Here is a 19,103-nt window from a genome sequence, read left to right as displayed (position 1 = left end):
GGAAGCCCCTTACCTGGAGAGAGTAGCACTGAGACACGCACTACCATGTGTGAAATAGACAGCTAGTAGGAAGTAGTTGTGTAAGGTGTGTAACACAGGGAGCCCAGCCTGGCACTCTGTGATGACCTAGAGGGGTGGGGTGGGGGGAGCGGAGGGAGGCTGAAAAGGGAGGGAATATATGCAGACTTATGGCTGATTCGTGTTGTTCTATGGCAGAAACCAATACAACATAGTAAAGCAATTATCCTCCAATTAAAAATAAATTTTAAAATATCAATATTTTAATATCAAAATTATCAAACCATCAAAATATCAAACTATGTAAAATATTTAATATTTTTGTAAAAATTTTATAGATATATTTTTTAAATTATAATTTATTTTAAAATTAATAATAAATTTAATGTTGAAAATTTTAATATTTATAATAATTACCTGATTTGAGATGAACCATCATGTATTAGCATAAGAATGCTACCTAGGAACATAGGAATCCTCTCAGAAAAAGTAGTAAATATCTTTTTTCTGCCTGTCCATCTAAAGTGGTCTATTAGAGGGACTTCCCTGGTGGTACAATGGTTAAGACTCTGCCTTCCAATGCAGGAAGCATGGGTTTGATCCATGGTCCAGTAACTAAGATCCCACATGCCGTGCTGTGTGGCCAAAAAAAAAAACAAGACCGAAAACAAACAAAAAAATAAAGATCTATTAGAATTTTAATGTAATCATATTAATGGATCTTTTAACAGGTATAACTCTACTGAAGACAGTATCTCTGGAATCACTAAAACTCATGAAGGATTTGGAACTTAGCTTAGGAGGAAGTATACCTTAAAGAATAAAAATATGAGCCCTGCAGAGGAGATTAGAATTATCACCAAGTCCAAAGCTGGTCTTAAATTCTCCCCACCCCATGCCCCTTGCCGTGGAAGGTTCTAGAGGACCTGAGATTTAATTTTGTGTCTTTCCTGGTGGCTCAGAAGGGAAATAATCTGCCTGCAATGTGAGAGACCTGAGTCAGGAAGATCCCCTGGAGAAGGGAATGACTACTCACTCCAGTATTCTTGCCTGGAGAATTCCATGGACAGAGGAGCTTGACAGGCTACATACAGTCCATGGTCTCAAAGAGTCAGACTCAACTGAGCAACTAACACTTTCACTTTCTCTTGCTACACAGAGCGCGGAGTGTAGAGATGTTGCTGTGTGTTGATCCCCCAGGAAGTGCTGTGCAAAAAGAACAAGCAGAAATCTTGGTCTCTGCACTGACAAACAGCTCCCGAAAGGGTGACTCTCCCAGCTCTGCTTATCAGATGCAGAGTGGAGAGTGGTGGAGGGGAAGCGATCTGATTCTAAATGGCAGTGTCCCCCTCCTCCACTGAGGGGCGCCAACACCCTCTCCACGGGTCAGTGACTCCCTGAGCGTCCAGCCCACTGGGTGAGCTTAATCAATAGCCAGGAGACAGAGAAAATCTTCATCATTATACTATTATAGTGTAATTGTCAGGAGAGTACATAGCAATAGTTAGATAATAGTTAGAACTGATATTTCACATTGTTTATTTTTTACACATTTTTATAATATTCATCCCTTAACTCGCCCATCTTTGAAATCTGCATTGTACAACCATGAACACTTAGATTCATAATAATATTGCAACTCAAAATATTTGCTTGTGAAAAACCAACACTTGTGGTACTGTTGCTTTTAGTGTTTTTTTTTTTTAATTTTTAAAATAGGTTAATACATTCATGTGTTCAGCACAATGAGAGGTTTGACTTTTAAAATATTTGGCTACACCGGGTCTTAGCTGCAGCATGGAGAATCTTCGATCTTGTTGTGGTATGCAGTTGATGATTTTATTGTTATGTTTGAAGTCAAAGTCTTAACTAGCTTTTTTAAAAAAAAAAAAAAAAAAAAGTTCTCAGCAAAAATCTAGAGCCCTGTTCTTAGAGTGCAGCCTTATGAAGGATTGTGCTGTGGTGTAAATTGTTTTATTGATGTGCCTGGAATTAAGTGCCTTTCTCTGTTTCTTTGTAGCCAGAGGTATTTGTTTCATTTCAGCAGAGAAATGTCTAGCTATGTGAAAAGCTACTGCCTGCAAATTCCAGGTATAAGAGTGGTGTTATTAATATGGAAATCTCCTAGTGTATTTAAAATGAGACTCTGCCTTGAGATATTCGACTGGGAAGTCTTTCAGAGCCTCAGTTTTCCTTCATAAAATGAGAGATTTGGAATAAGAAAATTTGTTTCTTTATAAAAGGCTTTACAGGTCTAGCATTGGAATCCAACAAGTCTATCGGAAGAGGACACACGCTCGCATTCCACCTCACCTTCCTCAGGGACCTCAATGTCACCTGTGAGAGAAGGTCACTGTCACCCTGTCCTTCACGCTTTGCCACGTTGGGGCTCTACCCTGATGTGCAATGCAGTCAGAATGCAAACAACAATGGATAGGACCTTCTGAGTAGCACTGCACTATTACATGTAAGGCACATCCATTCATCAATTCAACTTACATTTATAGAACCTCTGCAGTTTCTGGGCACCTGCAACTACAAGTTTCTTGGCATCTATGGAAACCAGTAAGTCAGAGTGCTTCAGCGGATTGTGGGGAGGAAAAGTAGTATTTCCTCCACCCTCCATAGTGGCCATAGTGGAAGCAGAGATACGACCAAGCCCAAACCTGGAAATAAAGGAGCCAGGGTTTAAAACACTGATCTTCTTCTAAGCGTGTTCCTTTCTGCATGTTCATCTAAGCATCTTCATCCACTTTCCACCCCCTTCCATCTTGAATAAATCCTTAAAGTTTTTTGAGTTTCCATTTATCTGTCCAAAGGTCGCTCTAAAAAGCATGCTTGTGCAGATTTTATTTAATAAGAGTTCACTCTCAGAAAATCTCGTCAGCTGCTTCTAGTGTGAATTTTGGTCCAAGCTATTCAAAGTGGACTGTTTCTGTGGTTTCCTAGTACTTCCCCAATGGGGAGGTGCAAAATCTAATCTATATACTTTGGTATTTCTGCATTTCCTATAGTCCTTGGACTCCTACTATTTTATGATCAGTCTTAAAACTTGAAAACAGCTTAAAGAGCCAGTATTAGTTTAAAACTTAGTGTGTGCTGTGCTTATCTTTGACCTATGTTTTCATCCACCCACCCGTTCATTTATCTTTTCAAACAATCAAACATCAAGTAAACTTTTTGAGAACCTAGTGTGTGCATGCATGTTAAGTCACTTCAGTGGTGTCCAGCTGTTTGCAACCCTATGGACTGCAGCCCACCAGGCTGCCCTGTCCATGGGATTCTCCAGGCAGGAATACTGGAGTGGTTGCCCTCCTCCAGGGGATCTTCCGGACTCAGGGATGGAACCCGCTTTTCTTACTTCCCTTGTATTGGCAGGCAGGTTCTTTACCACTAGCATTACCTGAGAAGCCCAGTCTATGTGGGGGGCGTTAATTCCTTCAAGAGATACAGAGACAAGATATATGAATCTTGCCCTAGAGAACTACACAGCATAGTAGAAAAGATAGAATAATAGCAAGGGCTACATTTACTGAGCACAATGAGACAGTCTGTCTTCAAACACTGTATTGTTCATCTCACTAAATATGTGTAATACCTTACAATTATATTATTATTAATGGTACAGCCCATTTCGCAAATGTGTAAACATGGAGAAGTTATGTAACGTGCCCAAGGTCACAGAGTTAGTATTTTAGTACAAGTCATTTAACCCAGAAGCTACACCATTAAACACCATGCTATAAGACAATGGAGGTGACGATGACAATGCTGGTGAAAATGGAGATGGTGTCTGATGGTGGTGGTGGTCGTGGTGTGCTGCTGCTGATGGTGATGATGTAACTACGATGCCAACATGAATTCAGAACTTTGAGGATGCTTTTGTTACTCACTGGAAACCATATGGTGAGCATTATTTCCCCTTGTTTCAATATAAGAAACCTAAGACTCCAAAAAGTCAAGAAAGTTGATTCTGCTGCTGCTGCTGCTAAGTTGCTTCAGTCGTGTTCGACTCTGTGCGACCCCATAGACGGCAGCCAACCAGGCTCCCCCGTCCCTGGGATTCTCCAGGCAAGAACACTGGAGTGGGTTGCCATTTCCTTCTCCAATGCATGAAAGTGAAAAGTGAAAGTGAAGTCGCTCAGTTGTGTCAGACTCTTCGCGACCCCATAGACTGCAGCCCACCAGGCTCCTCCGTCCATGGGATTTTCCAGGCAAGAGTACTGGAGTGGGGTGCCATTGCCTTCTCCGAAGTTGATTCTATTCAGTTGCTAAGTAACAGAGCTGATGCTGGACCAGGACTTTGTCTCCACTCTCCCAGGCTGTGCACACGTTACCGTGAAAGTGCCTTAGATGTGGCTCTTCCTTAATTTCCCAGGTCAGACTGTGCCTGAAGTGTGGTTGCTGCTGCTGCTAAGTCGCTTCAGTCGTGTCCAACTCTGTGCGACCTCATAGACGGCAGCCCACCAGGCTCCCCCGTCCCTGGGATTCTCCAGGCAAGAACACTGGAGTGGGTTGCCATTTCCTTCTCCAATGCATAAAAGTGAAAAGTGAAAGTGAAGTTGCTCAGTCGTATCCGACTCTTCTCGACCCCATGGACTGCAGCCCACCAGGCTCCTCTGTCCATGGGATTTTCCAGGCAAGAGTACTGGAGTGGGGTGCCATCACCTGCTCCTCGCAAATGGACCAGGTGAATCAAACCCTTGTATTTTAAATCTTAAAAATAGAAAAATTAGATCTTAAATGTATAATAATAATGGGAGATACAAAATGGATGAACCTGATAAATATAAAAAAATAAGGACCATAAGAAAGCAGGACCAAGGAAATGATTCTATGTGTTCCCTTTTGGAAATAAAATTGGAAATTAATGCAGAACCATATTATATTACATTTAATTTTATTAATATGCTACTTACATTTTCAATCTTTTACATTTTTAGAAAATAGTATACATTTCCTGCCTATAGCATCTCCGGGAAGAACAGTTTGCTTATTCTGGGTTTATAGAGGGCTTCCCAGGCAGGGCTAGTGGTAAAGATCCCTCCTACCAATGCAGGAGATGAGGGTTTGATCCCTGGGTGGCAAAGATCCCCTGGAGGAGGAAATGGCAACCCCTGCAGTATTCTCGGAGAAGGAAATGGCAACCCACTCCAGTGTTCTTGCCTGGAGAATCCCAGGGACGGGGGAGCCTGGTTGGCTGCCGTCTATGGGGTCGCACAGAGCCGGACACGACTGAAGCAACTTAGCAGCAGCAGCAGCAGTATTCTTGCCTGGGAAATCCCATGGACAGAGGAGCCTGGCGGGCTACAGTCCATGGGATCGCAAAGAGTAGGACACAACTGAAGCGACTTAGCACACACACATGGGTTTAGAGATTGAGATTATTCATTTACATTGTTTGCAAAGATACCTGGCACAACGTCTACACGAATTGTGTTTCAAATATCAAGAAAGTTTTACTCCCTAAAACTATGCACATTTTATGACGTGCATTTAATAGTGTCAGTGTTCTTTTCAGTTAAAATGCAGATTTCATTTTATGAAAACTACTGCAATAGCTTTGAAGAGATACCTATAATTTAGGCCAACTAACAAGTATATAGTATGCTGCATTGGATATAATGATGATAATAATAATGATAATAAAATTACTCTCTTATTGTATTTTAAAAATCTATGTCCAATAAAATAAACAGGCTATAAACAGCCAAAGAGGATTCCTTTATAAGAGGCAATATGGCATTATCAACATGAATGACTCGAATAGGCACAGCCACTGGCCCTGGAAATGAAATTTCACATCACTGTGAAGCTCCCTGAGAGTTCTGTTGAGGAGGTAAAGTCACTCTTCTATGAATAGTCATAAATAGTCCCTTTTCTAGAGTAATTGACCAAATATTAGACTTTTTAGTGCATATTATTATTACTATTCCTTTGATGACTCAAATTTTAAACCTATACTCACCATATTTTTGTCTTGAATTGCTCTTTAGGTGTGAGTGCCTTTTTATCCTAGAATTAGTTGAGAAAAGAGATGATGCACAGACACAATGAATGAATGGAAAGGAAACACGGTAGTTATCAAGCAGGTGAATGGTATTTGTGGGCACCCTTATGTGGACACAGATTTCTGCTGCTTGCCCAGTCTCAATTTCTATATTTCTTCACTCATGCTATTTAAGGAATATCGTCAACCATAGACAGCTGCTGTCAGAGTTGATGGGAAAATGTGTCGTCCAGCACCTGGCCTGTCTGCAAAGCATGAACACCGAATGAAGGTGGCTGTCCTTCCTACATGGCTCCCGGAGGTCCCTGCCAGCCCCAAGATTCTCTGTATCACAGGATGCAGTGCCTAATGACCATCCATAGTGGATACTTAGGTCCTATACGAATCCCAGAAAGAAACAGGAATCTATTAATATATTCAGAGACTTCATTCCACTTACCCAGAGGGTCCCAGTCTGAACTAGTGGGGCTGTAGCTCCTTCACAAGTGTAGATAGGAAATGAAATTTTTTGTCCTTATGATTCCAAGGGATTTAAATTTTCAGTGGTTCAAAATTAACTTGTAATCTTGCTTTTATATTTTGATTATGTAGGCATTATGGAAATAGTCATGAGGAAATAAAAATAATGGGGGTGGAGGGTATAATTGTCTTTACCGTGTACTGCATCTACCTTTGAAACCGTAGGTACTGTTTATCAAGAATGGTTAGATCCTGTTGGCTCTACAAATAAAAAATGTATTTTAGTTCTAAACTAGACAATTTCAGTTCTGCTAAGGTTTAAATTCAGGCTTTGAGTTCCAGATTAAATTCATCCATGTTTGGATTCACATCCAACTTCTTGGAAACTTTGATACAGTAATTAAGCTAACGAGTTAACTGGTCAAATATCCAGGAACACCGTGTAGTCCTTGAGGTTAAAGGCTAGCAGAAAGGACTTCCAACAATGATTTAAGAACACATGATTATAGCCATGGAGGCGGAGGTGGCGGGGGGAGTGCAGCGAGGGGGTGCCGGTGAAGTTACACTGGCCTGGGATGTTTCCCAGATGTTCGTGTTTTGTGGTTACATGATGAGCAAGGACCAGGTGATTCCGGCTGGTAAACTAACACCACGTGAATCCCTGAAGCGGAAAGGGCTCAGATGCCTCTTCAGTAGCGCTTACAGAGGGTGTGACTGTCTCCACAAAACGAAACAGTGGAAGAAACCCAGAAGGCGAAATGTCCGTAAGCCACTTCTAAGGAATAGCATGTTCAATGCCTCTCCTCTCATAAATGAATCTGTGGGCATCTGACTGAAAAGGATGAAGCTGAGAAAAAAAGAGCTACATTTTCCTCTTGTGGGGAAAGCCTAGACACAATCTTTTTCCATTCCAACACCTGCATTTACAGGTGAAGAGAACGAATGAGGTCCTAAAAGATGCACTGACGATGCAACTTCAATGCCACGTCCCAGTAAGGAATTCATAGTGAGATTCCACACTACTCAATTGTCATTTTAAAATACTATATTTTTATCAAGGTAGATGAAACTTAAGGGGGAAAAAGTGACCTGAGAGTTTGTCAAGGTAAGTGAGATTTGGGAGAAGAGAAACAAATAATTTTTCTGATCCCCAAATCTGCAGAGGGAAGCCCCATGGCTCAGGGGTAAAGAATCCGTCTGCCAATGCAGGAGATGCAGGAGACTCAGGTTCAATACCTGGGTCAAGAAGATCCCCTGGAGGAGGAAGTGGCAACTCACTCCAGTGTTCTTGCTTGGTAAATCCCATGGACAGAGGAGCCTGGCGGGCTACAGTCCGCGGGGTCGCAAAGACTTGGACGTGACTGAGCAACTGAGCGCAGAGAGCAAGTCTGCAAGATAAACTGGTCCATTCTCCTGACCAACAGAAAAGAATTATGGAAAGTTCTTGTTGATTCGCCATGAAAATACAGGCTCACTCAGAAGGTGAGGCCAAATCAGGCTAAACTCTTTAATAAATAAGAAACTGTATTTTGCAACACACATATGCACACACAGATACACACAGATACAGACACATATATACACACACAGACACACGCACACCCTAGCTCAGTGGTGGCCTGGCTTCTCAGCAGGAAAGCCAGGCAGGGCTTCACTGACATCAACACCTGCTGCCCTCCGCGGCGTGTTTTCCAGACGCCCACAGACTGGCCTGCCCCGCTTAGCGAAACAGCTGCAGAGAGGAGGCCTTGGTGACTAAGCAGAACTGTTCCCATGTGGTAAACCTTGGGAACAAAGGTCAGTTGTGATAAGAATCTCCATGCTTGTGGATAAGGAGGAAACAGAAAAGAAATCTCAACCCTGCTTTTCCTCTCCTCTGCATTTAGTCACTTAATAAGATCCTTACTATTTTTCAGACTTCAGGTCTACTGAAATTTTAAATTATCTGGATGAATGAAGCAAAAGGAAAGAAATGGTTATGTCAATGATCATGCTTTTTTCCCTAAATTACCTGTATAATTAGTTCTCTTCTCCATTTAATTTTTATGATGCAGGACTGGCCTCCAATATAACCCCAACAAAAACAGTCACTCCCCATCCCTATCTGACTCTCTCATGCTACGTATGGTCCATATTAGGAGTTGTGTTTAAATGTATAGCACACATTCTTAAATTTAATTATTTTTTAAATCAGTTCTGTATGCCCTAGTGGCTCAGAATCTGAATCTGCCTGCAATGCAGGAGACTTGGGTTCAATCCCTGGGTTGGGATGAACCCCTGGAGAAGGAAATGGCAACCCATTCCAATATTCTTGCCTGAGAAATCCCACAGACAGAGGAGCCTGGCAGGGCTACAATCCATGGGGTCAAAAAAGAGTTGGACACAACGGAGCGAGTAAGCACACATGTATGTTGGTGTGTTTCGTCTTTCCCTTTGCATTTCCACAAAAGCGGGTAGAGAAACTGGAATTACTCTTTAGGGTGGGCAGGGATGGTCCCCTGGGCATTTCACGTGTTTTCTCCTGGTGTGTATGAGAAAACCTTCCTACCCCAATCCTCTGTCTTATTCTTCTCCTCCTCTTTCTCTTTCTTTCCTTTCACACACATGTGCACACGTACACACGCACACATGCATACATACACACTTCTGCTTGAAGCCATGTATCGAGAATTAAATGGTTCCATCTGATGATAATATATCAATGTCCAGCTTGCTCTATCTATCCATCCATCTATCTAACTTCTCCCCTTCTAAACAGAAGGCACACTTCCTTTTCTTCATGATCCAGTCTAAATTTAACCTGCTCCAGGGTTTTTAGTCTATTTCAGCTGGTCAGAGAGCAAGCTCTAATTACTCTCAACATCTTCATTTCATTAACATCATTTGCTATGGTCCCAAGAGAGAAGATATTCTAGGATTTAGGCTTGTAAAATGACCAGGAAAATCTGGAAATTAGACTTCCAGAAAAAAAAAAAAAAGGATATGTCCAAGTAGTGGCTAGACTGTATTCACAAGAACAAATTATTTGGCTTATTGCTGAGTCATTTTTCATCACTGGTGTTGCCTGCTGCCTGAGCCATAAGAATAGCAAGACAATCAAAATGTATGGAATATTTGGCTCACTCACCTTGTGAATATTCAACTCAAGGCAAGAGTAAGTTTACTTTTGAAAAATATGCCCACAGTGCAGTCCAATTCTTACTATTTAAGAACCAGTTACAAACCTGTTCTTAAGACCTCTTGTTTAATTCACAGACATCAAGGAAAGCCGTAAAACCAGTTCTTCTGTTAGGCTGTTAACAAAAAGACAAGAACGTATTTCTATAACTCTTTTTATTAGATTGTGTAATTGTCTCTGTAAATAGGCCTATATTCTTCTCCTAGTCCGCACATTCCACCTTTTTAATTGTTGAATAGGTTGGGAATGGCAATGCACTCCAGCGTTCTTGCCTGGGAAATGGCATGGACAGAGGAGCCTGGGGCGCTCCTGTCCACGGGTCACAATGAGTTGGACACAACTGAGTGACTAAGCACTCATGCACGCCCCCCCCAACACACACATGCACGTGTGCACGCGTGCACACACACACGACTTGATCACAAGGGGCTTCATCACAAGTTTTGAATGTGATGGCACCCTCACGTTTTCCACCCACATTTCAGTGTGTCTCTATCCTAAGATGCATTTTCACCCTAGGAAATGGGAAAATACTTCGTCAATCATGGTTGTATTTTGATCTGAAAGGCTGTGGTTGAAACGATGCCTATTAAAACATATATTTCCTAGTTAGATGTATTAACATGTAAATTGTTGATCTGTATAAATTTTTTCAAAACTTTTGAAAGTATAGTGGTCAATTAGCATATTAATATACAGGCTTTTTCCTGAGGTATTTCTTATCTATACAGTCTATACTTCAACATCTGTCTATACTTAAATTTCTATTGAAAGGAATTTTATTTTCAACCTTGCTAGTAAATTTATATTGAATTTTGAGAAGTTGACAATCCTATTTACTTGGCTTTCTAGCTTAATGAATTTCTATATTAGTAAATTCATTATAAAAATGCAATATTAACAATTATCTTTGACTCTTTCCTAAATAATCTTTGGATATAGAGAATAAGAAAAGCTAATAAATTGATTGTGTCCACTGAAGTCACTTGAAAAGAAACTTAAGAATATAAATAAGAGACTGAAGGAGTAAGCATGCATTGTTATGGGAAAACCATTTTTGTTTCTTTACCATGGACTAAGCAGTTGATTATTTTTGAGTAGCATCAAAAAAAAAATAATAAATTCTGAATTTTTAAATCAATTCTAAGAAAATTAAAAAAAAATAAGCTGGGTTTGAGCAAAGTAAACCCAGTGTCCTCAAATCTCTCCCTGCGTTGTCCTTCTGCAGACACTGCACTTGGCAAACTCTTGCCTGGGTGAAGCCAAGCGTCTTCTCTGTATGTGGCCGCAGATGCCAGTGAAAAACGACACAGCCAGGAAGGCGTGGGCCATGATCAATTCGCAGTCTCCCACCATCCCTGGACCCTTCATTCCGCCAGGACTCTGACTAGGTTTTCTTAATTTTCTCTCCCAGTTTGTATTGTTTCATTTTTTTTTTTCAAACTTTCTCTACTTATCTCAAGGTTAGTAATTCACCTACTCCCCACACCATTTTATCCTTCTTAAAAACAGAAACCACGGGTGCGAACTCTCTCACTTGCACCAGATTAACTGCTTACTGGCTTTCATGGCCATCTTCTCTTTCCTACTGAAGCGGGCCATGATGCTGACCTAAATTTTGTTGTTCATATCTCATTCTCTGAGGCTTGGTATGGAGTTGCTGTCCTGATGATTCCCTAGCTCTTGGCTACTCAGTCTCACCTTCCAATCAAGCAGGGGTGCACTCTTCCCCTACATCCTTCATCCCGTGGGTTTGAGGCACTTTTTCAGCCTCTCTGGCAAGATCCTTACATCTGTCTTTTAACTGCTGAGCTTGCTTCATCTGTCTGTCCTCCTATTCTTGTATTTTCCATGAAAGTTTCCCCCCTCACCCCAGTGTCCAAATTTGCCAGTCTTGTGATACATAAATTGACCACAGCTCTAAACTCTGTGGGCTTCCTAGGTGGCTCAGTGGTAAAGAATCCACCTGCCAATACAGGAGACTCAGGTTCAATCCCTGGGTCAAGAAGATCCCCCGGAGAAGGAAATCACATCCCACTCTTATCTCAGAAGTCCCATGGACAGAGGGGCCTGGCAGAGCTACAGTTCATGGGGTCACAAAGAGTTGGACACGACTGAGGATGCACGCATGCCTAAATGCTCTCTGGAACTCAGATTCATATTTATTGCAGAACAATGCCTTCAGGGTATTTCACAGTTATTAAAAATAAGACAACAGCCCCAAATGGAATCACTTATCTAAGCTCCAAGTCACCAAATCCAGACTTGATTAAATTACAGTTTCAGCTCTCCCAGAAATGGAATCTTAAACCAGTTCAACAGAAATCACTTCGCCAGCACTAGCAAGGTCACCTGCCTAATAGACCCTGCCATTCCCCTAAAGGAAAGGAATCTTGCCATAACCAGCCCACTTTTTTTTGCCTAGTGTAACTTCCTTGTTTCTGCTCTTGTCTACCGATAAAAATCTCTCCTTCTGTGCACCTCCTCCGAGCTCCCTTCCATCTGTTAGATTGGCTGTTGCCTGATTAGAATCCAGTTTTGCTCAAACAAATTCTTAAAATAATTTAAGATAAAATACGTTATCTTTTCCCCTGGAGAAGGGAACGGCAACCCACTCCAGTATTCTTGCCTGGGAAATCCCATGGACAGAGGAGCTTGGTGGGCTACAGTCCATGGGGTCACAAAGAGTCAGACACAACTGAGCATCTAACAATATTACCACTACTACTAAAGTATCTTTTAACACAGGTAACTCAATATTTTTAGAATAAAGTTTATTATCTATTACTCCCATCAGTTCCATGTAACCTTTCCTCTAGGCTTTTCCAATGGCTCAGTGGGTAAAGAATTTGCCTGCCAATGCAGGAGACTTGGTTTCCATCCCTGGGTTCAGAAGATCCCCTGGAGGAGGAAATGGCAACCCACTGCAGTATTCTTGCCTGGGAAATCCCACGGACAGATGAGCCTAATGGGCTGCAGTCCATAGGGTCCCACAGAGTTGGACACACCTGAGCACTAAGCATGCACACTTCCCTCTAATCCTTGTTTCGTTAAATGCAAAACCATATGTTGATTGCTTAAGACATGTTGGCATTTCACTTGATTTCTCACTCCCCCTTAATCCTACATAGAATCAAACTCCATGACTCCTCTTGGTGACTCCAAATCTCACCGGAAGCCATTTCTATCCGTCCACCCCTATTGCATCCACCCATGTTTTCCACCATCACCTCTGGCCTAGATGACGCAGTAGCCTCCCTGCCACCTGTTGCTCCATACCTGAAATCCACTCTCCATTCTGTGGCCGTCCTACATCCAACTCTTTTAACTTCTAAGTCTTCCTGCCCTCCACTACCTCTTGCACATACTAACAGTCTTCTCCTCCTTTGTCTTTTTAATGCACGCTTACCTGTTAGGCTTTAGCCTAGATGTCATTTTCTTTGTAAAAACACTCCTTTACACCATGAATCCAGGTAAACAGCCCTTCCAGGGGCCTCCTGTAACATACTGTTGAACTGGAATTCCCTACTACGGAATTTCAGAAACCTTGCCTGTCTGGTTCACTGCTGTGATTCTAGAACCTGGCATACAGTGGCTGTGGCATAGAAGAAGTGTTCTACATGGCTCTTTAATTCATGAATTCCTAGATAAGTGAATTGTTTTAGGATTTGCTAAAGAAGGCAATGGCACCCCACTCCAGTACTCTTGCCTGGAAAAATCCCATGGATGGCGGAGCCTGGTCGGCTACAGTCCATGGGGTCGCTAAGAGTCGGACACAACTGAGTGACTTCCCTTTCACTTTTCATTTTCATGCATTGGAGAAGGAAATGGCAACCCACTCCAGTGTTCTTGCCTGGAGAATCCCAGGGACTGGGGAGCTTGGTGGGCTTCCGTCTATGGGGTCGTATAGAGTCGGACACGACTGAAGCGACTTAGCAGCAAATGGAAATAAATTGGTTTGAGGGAGGAAAAATCAAACAGTGAGCTGGTGCATGAGGGCAAAATAGTCTAAAAATCATTTAAAATGCCTGCGTTCTATCATTAGTGCTTAAAAACATATTTGTAAACTTATAACATTTACTTGTTTGTGACACATGCTGAATCTCAGCTGTGTCTGACTCTCATGACCCCGTGGACTGTAGCCCACCAGGCTCTTCTGTCCCTGGAATTTCCCAGGCAAGAACACAGGAATGGGTTGCCATTTCCTCCTCCAGGGCATCTCCCCAACCCAGGGATTGAACCCACGTCTCTAACGTCTCCTGCATTAGCAGGCAGGCTCTTTACCACTAGGGCCACTTGTGATCGATTTCCATTACTCTCATTCTCCTCTCCTCCCAGTATCTGTGTCATTTGTCACATAATTTTGCACAGGTCTCTAACTGTGGGCAGGAGACACAGTTTTCCCACCTCTGACTCTGGTTTCAACCACGATGTCTGCTTTGATTAATAGATTGATGCGAAGATGACCCTGTGCCCTTCTGAGTCTAAGACTCAAGAGGCTGTGCGTGTTTCTCTCTGTCCTTGTGTGCCTCAGCCTCACCCAGGAGAATATAGCCATGTTCACCCCCTGGCTCCAGAGGAGGATAAGAGACCCATGGAGCAGAGTTCCCCCAGCCAGGGTACTTCAGCTGACCTCAGCCTAACTCAGCTGACCCCAACTGACCTGGACCCATTGTTGTTATATAAAGGTTTATAGGCTTAAGTTATTGAGTTTCAGGATAGTTTTTTTTTTAACACTAAATTCTTGTAGCAGTCACTTCCTGATATGTCAGTCACTTGAATGTTTGGGTACAGCTATTCCAGAGAATGGTTATGATATAAACTTGCCCCTGTTTATTTTTAAAAATGAGCTTTTAGAAAAAGCATTTATAATACATATGTCTGACTAAAGAGTTGAATCCAGGATGTATCAAGAACTCAGGACATTTCTGGATTAGAACTCCGTGCCTCCACTGCACAGGGCATGGGTCCGATCCCTGGTCGAGGGACTAAGGAACTTAAGAACCCACACCCCCCCACCCCGCCACCACCACCAAAAAAAAAGAGAACTCATATCAAACGATAATAAAAAAGACAATTTAGAATGGCAAAAACAAACTCCCAAAACAAAAAATCCATCTCCCCTTGGGAGGAATATTTCACAAAAGAAGGAGTACAAATGGCCAGTGATCACATGAAAAGGTACTCACCATCATCAGCCATAGGGAAATGCAAATTAAAACCACAGTGAGATACTGCTTCACTCACACTAGTGAGCTCTTACCCCCAGACTTGACAACCCGACAGAGCAAATGTTGAGGAGCCTGTGAAAAACTGGAACACTCCTCCATTGCTGGTAGGGGTACAGCGATGCTCGACCACACTGGAGAACTCCTTTGACATTTTTCATAAGGATAAGCTTTACCCCATGACCCAGCAATTTCACTCCTAGTTATTACTCACCAGAAGTAAAGACTTCCTGTCCACCAAAAAAAAAAAAAGACAAAAAAACAAAAAAAAAAAAAACGTACAGAAGAATGTTTATTGTAGCCTTCTTCATAATTAGGGCTTCCCTGCTGGCTCAGATGGTAAGGAATCCAATGGTAAAGAATCCACCTGTAAAGCAGGAGACCTGAGTTTAATCCCTGGGTCAGGAAGATCCCCTGGAGAAGGGAATGGAAACCCACTCCAGTATTCTTGCCTGGAAAATCCCATGGACAGTGGAGCCTGGTAGGCTATAGTCCATGGGGTCGCAAGACTTGTGGACACAGTGAAGGGAGGAGAGGGTGGGAAGGATATAAAGTTTGCTAACAGCAAATTTCATGTTGGGAGCTTAAAACTTGGGACTCAGAAAAGTGAAGTGGTTGAGGTATCAAAACCAGTCAAAGTGGGTAAAGAATTTTCTCTGGTTTGCAGACTCCTAATCAGACTGCTAGTCCCCATTTTGTCCCAAGACACAACTGATCTGAGAGATGAGCTTTATTTTCTCCCTAAGAGCCAATACAAATTTAATTACTATTTTCCTTCAAAATTTATGGACTAATATTCAGGTCGCTTTGTAAAAAAACTTGGCACTAATCAACTTGAAAGAATTGACCCCTTCATGGGCCAGTATCTCAACAGATTAATAAACATTAAGAAATTTTATACCTCAAATTTTGCTTTGTGAATTCAATAAAATTCTTGAATGTCAAATCATTGATTAATTTTGAATTCTAAAGTATTGGGAGTGCATTTTATTATTACAGATAGAAAATTTTAGAAGGCAAACTTTTAAAATAATATTAATTACCTTTTATTTATTTATTTTTGGCTACACCACAGAACATGTAGGATCTTAGTTCCTCAGCCAAGAATCAAACCCTCACCCCCTTCATTGGAAGTGCAGAGTCTTAACCTGTCCCTAGAAGACAGATTTTTGAAAACTATCTTTAAATATATTTAGCGAGTTGAATGTGAAAAGAAAATTCCGTTCCCCATCTTGGTTATGTGTTTATGTGGATATGCTGAAACATGCAATACCTGATTTTTTTTCAGGCTAAAATTAGTAGAATAAGTTATCAAATGAATACAGTAGCTCCATTTATCCTTCTTGATATCAACAACTAACCATGATGAGGGGTGATCCATCTAGGAAAAAAATGAGGAAAACTCACCTGGCTTTGGTAACAGAAATTTTTTCCTAAGCATCTAAATTTAGTTTTAAAATGCCATACTCAATATTTCACTAGTGTTTAGAAATATTTCTAAGCTTTATTGTATCTGTAGCTAGATCTAATGCATTCAAACTTAAAAACACTTTTAAAATTGTCATTTTTGTCAAATGCATTTTCTTCTATTTTTTCTTTTGGAGTATAATTACTTTACAATATTGTGATGAATTCCACCATACATCAACATGAATCAGCCATAGGTATACATACGGCCCATCCCCCTTGAGCCCCGCTTCCTCTTCACTCCCATCCTGCCCCTCTAGGTTGTCACAGAGCACTGACTGTCAAATGCCTCTTTATCAATAATCAATGCTTAAAAATGCATTTGGGGCACTTTCCTGGCAGTCTAGTGGTTAAGACTCCACCTTCCAATGCAGAGGGTGCCAGTTTGATCCCTGGTCAGAGAGCTAAGATCCCACATGTCTTGCAGCCAAAAAATCAAAACATAACACAAAAGAAATATTGTAACAAATTCAATAACGTCTTTAACAAATGCTTGCATGCATGCTAAGTCACTTCAGTAGTGTATGACTCTGTGCGACCCTATGGATCCTATGGTAGCCCTCCAGGCTCCTTTGTCCATGGGATGCTCCAGGCAAGAATACGGGAGTGGGTTGCCATGCCCTTCTCTGGGGGGTGTTCCCGACCCAAGGATCAAACTCGCATCTTTTATGTCTCCTGCATTGTCAGGCGGGTTCTTTACCACTAGTACCACCTGGGGAGCCCCTTTAAAAAATGGTCCACATCAAAACAGCAACAACAACAAAAGCCTTTTAAAAAATGCCTTTAGGAAGTCTCATTCGTTTCTCATGCCCCATTGTATACATTGGAAGCATTGTTTTAAGGTATTAATCTATGTCAGTGGCCAGTGATTGTATATGGCACCGAACAGAAAAATAAGCAAGCAAAAACACAATTCCACAAACTGTAGGGGAGCAGTAATGACCTGCCTGTACAGTAGATTCATGTGCTTTCTAAAATGAAGTGAAGTCGCTCAGTCATGTCCAACTCTTTGGGAGCCTATGGACTGTAGCCTACTATGGCTCTTCTGTCCATGGGACTCTCCAGGCAAGAGTACTGGAGTGGGTTACCATTTCCTTCTCCAAAGGATCTTCCTGATCCAGGGATCGAACCCAGGTCTCCCACACTGTAGGCAGACGCTTTACCGTCTGAGCCACGAAACCTCCCGTAATTCTTAACAGAAGTGCTTTCTCATCAGATGGTATCACTTCTGAGCTCCTATGAATGTTTTTTCCCCTGGATACTTTACCTGGATACTGGATGACTAAGCTACCCCACTGATCTTGCTGCTGACCCCTGCACACACTCATTTTCTCTGATCAATACTGCAAACATACACAGATTAGGGATCTGCATTTCTATACGAGGCCACTGCTGCCAGATTTCACAAATAGTACAGGGTGCCAGCTAAATTCATATCACACTCAAAGAATCATTGTTTTATAAGAGTATTCTCCCCTGTCTATCTGGAATTCAAGTTAACCTGGGCACCCATCCAGAGAAGTAACTTAAGGAAAAGTCCTATGAAAGTTTGTATTAATATGTTGTTTATTTTACTGTGTAGTTTCTTTTTCATAGGGACAGAGCATAAGGTGTGTATGTGTGTGTGTGTGTGTGTTTTCTCCCTCTCTTGGTTTTAATATCAGGAAGCCTTGGTTGTCTTCTGTGAAATTCATTTGTTTTTATCTTAGAAGGGCTGCACAGGAGTCCTTGGTGAGGCTCCTGTTTTCACCTTGGCTGCTGAAAGGCTTGAAGACACAAAATTGTGGCCCATCCAAGTCTAAGAGACACACGGGTACCATGTTTATGCTTATTTTTAGCCTTTCTGGCCCCATCTTTGGTTTCCTTTCCTCTGTTGTTTCTAACTATGTTATTGTTATTTTCTCAGGTTTTGTATCTTTTTTAGCACTCTTCAAAAGCCTCAGGGACAGGGTGTGTGAGGAAAAACAAATAGGCCAAACCTGGCATCTTAGGCAGTCTTACAAAAATAATTTGATAATTTGATGAGGAATTTGTTGTTTTGAATTCCATCTCAAGTGGTTTTTGTGGCTAAAGATTTACTTATTGCTACATGGAGGTCTACAGCTTTGGCCCACAGTGAAGGGGGGTCCCACGGCTGAAGCCCTGAAGGTGGTGATGGAGTCAAGATTTAATGTGTTTCCCTTCCATCCAGGAAAGAAAGTTCACCTGTTCTTTTGAATACTCTTTCCTTCGCTGCTGCTGCTGCTAGGTCGCTTCAGTCGTGTTCAACTCTGTGACACCCCAGAGACGGCAGCCCACCAGGCTCCTCTGATCCTGGGATTCTCCAGGCAAGAACACTGGAGTGGGTTGCCATTTCCTTCTCCAATGCATGAAAGTGAAAAGTGAAAGTGAAGTCGCTCAGTCCTGTCCGACCCTCAGCGACCCCATGGACTGCAGCCCACCAGGCTTCTCCGTCCATGGAATTTTCCAGGCAAGAGTACTGGAGTGGGGTGCCATTGCCTTCCCCACTTTCCTTCGTTACCACCTCTAAAATGATCGTTTTGTTCAAATAACATCATTTCTATTAATATCTTATTTCCAGTCGAATAAATACCCTACCTCCTGTTTCTTTCTTTAACCTCTAAGTTATCAGAAGGCAATGGCAACCCACTCCAGTGTTCTTGCCTGGAGAATCCCATGGACGGAGAAGCCTGGTAGGCTGCAGTCCATGGGGTTGCACAGAGTCAGACACGACTGAAGCAAC

Source organism: Bos indicus x Bos taurus, chromosome 11, assembly GCF_003369695.1.
Source record: "Bos indicus x Bos taurus breed Angus x Brahman F1 hybrid chromosome 11, Bos_hybrid_MaternalHap_v2.0, whole genome shotgun sequence".
NCBI classification, from domain to species: Eukaryota; Metazoa; Chordata; class Mammalia; order Artiodactyla; family Bovidae; genus Bos; species Bos indicus x Bos taurus.
The sequence above is the reverse complement of the archived record's forward strand: the minus strand, read 5'-3'. Positions refer to the sequence as shown.